Source organism: Ursus americanus, chromosome 30 (assembly GCF_024610735.1).
Source record: "Ursus americanus isolate L20-20 chromosome 30, mUrsAme1.1.p, whole genome shotgun sequence".
Lineage (NCBI taxonomy): Eukaryota > Metazoa > Chordata > Mammalia > Carnivora > Ursidae > Ursus > Ursus americanus.
In genome coordinates, this window is record NC_142156.1 from 3,479,390 (window position 1) to 3,481,306 (window position 1,917).

Below are 1,917 nucleotides of genomic sequence, written 5' to 3' on the forward strand. Positions count from 1 at the left end.
TGATGGGGGGGAGGGCGGTGAGGGAGAAAGGGGGACCCGCAGGGCAGGGCAGAGGTTACGCTCGGAAGGTTTGCATTCCGGCTGGGTGGCCTTGGGAAAGCGGCTTAGCCTCTCTGGTCTCCACACCGATGTCTGTTACATGAGCTTGATGCCAGGGTCCGCCTCGTGGGGTGTGAGGATGGAAAGGAGGCTGTGGGTTAGGGGCTTGCTGCAGACCTGGATGAAGTCAGCCCTCGGGACCTGGGAGCTGTCTGTTATCTTCGTCATCCTCGTCATTGCGGGGCACGCTGAACGGTTTGACAGATACTATTGGCTTTCTGTCCCCAGGTGGTTTTCTTTCCGAAAAGAAGGCTGGAGGCCGAGGGTGTCGACGGGTACAAGAAAGTTCCTACAGCTTGGGTGGTAAAAGAAAAAAAAAAATTGGAAACAACCTAAATGTCCATCACCAGGAGGATGATTCCATGCGTAGTGACACATTCATACCGCGGAGTCGTCTATCACGGTGACAGCGTGTCACTTGGAACATCACGTATCAGCAAGGATCAGTCTCAAACGAGAACATTGAGCCAAAAAAGCAATCGCGGAATCTACATATGGGATGCTTGCATTTACAGAAAGTTTTGAAACATGCCAAGCTGTGCTGTATACCATTTGTGGTCGCACACGTAGGCCGTCACAGCAAAGACCAGGCTCTCCAACTCGGGAGAGCCGTTCTCCCGGGGGCCTGACCACCCCATGCCCGCCTTCAGTCTTCTCTGCTCTATTTTTATCATTATCTGACAGATCACCTAGTTTGACCTATGTTGTGTGTCATTGGTCTCCCTTCTGTTAGAATGTAAGCTCCGTGAGGTCAGGGACCTTGGCCTGGTCAGTCCTGTGCTATACTCTCAGTGCCTAGAAGAGCACCTGGGAGGGGCGCCTGGGTGGCTCAGTCGGTGAAGCGTCTGCCATAGACTCAGGTCATGATCCCAGGGTCCTGGGATTAAGTCCCACATCCCTGCTGAGCAAGGAGCCCGCTTCTCCCTCTGCCTGCTGCTCCCCGTGCTCATGCCCTCAATCTCTCTCTCTCTCTGACAAATAAATAAATACAATCTTTAAGAAAGAAAGAAAGAAAGAAAGAAAGAGAGAGAGAGAGAGAGAGAAAGAAAGAGAGAGAGAGAGAGAGAGAGAGAGAAAGAAAGAAAGAAAGAAAGAAAGAAAGAAAGAAAGAAAGAAAGAAAGAAAGAAAGAAAGAAAGAATCTGGAACATAGTGAGCTCTCAATACATTTGTATTGAATGGAAGGAAGGAATGAGGGAGGGAAGGAGGAAGGGAGAAAGGAAAAGACGCAAGAGGGAGCGAATCAGCATTGCAGACAGAAACACAAAAGGAAATATCACAGAGCCCCTGGGGACACCAGAGGGGTAGCCCAGAGAAGGGAGAAGGGCCCCCTCTCTGTCACCTGTGCACCCCCAGGGCCCACTGCCCCCCACCCCTCACCCCATGGCTCCAACCTGCCATGCACCCGGCCACCTCCTGCAGCTGGAAGGGAAACGTGTGCTCCAAGAGCAACCGGGAAAGAAGACGGGAGGTGGGGTCCGTGATGGCCACAAGGAATCTGCCTGTCTGGGAGAAAAAAGATTTGCCATCTCTGAGTCAGGGTAGCCCGAGAAATGCATCCACTTCCCCCCATTCCCGCTCCCCATCTCTCCTGAACACTGCAGCAATGTCCTTGGTCATTTCCCTGTGACCTCCCTGGCCCCTCCAGGCTCCCCCCTCCTCACAGCTGACCAGGTCCCCCTCCTGGCCCACAGCACGGCCCTCGGGACACAGTCTTTGCCACGGCCAGAGACCTTCCCTCAGTGCTCCCCAGCATCACTCCCACCCCACCCCCACTCACACTGCACTCCCACTGCTTCCTCCGAGCCCCCCCCACAAA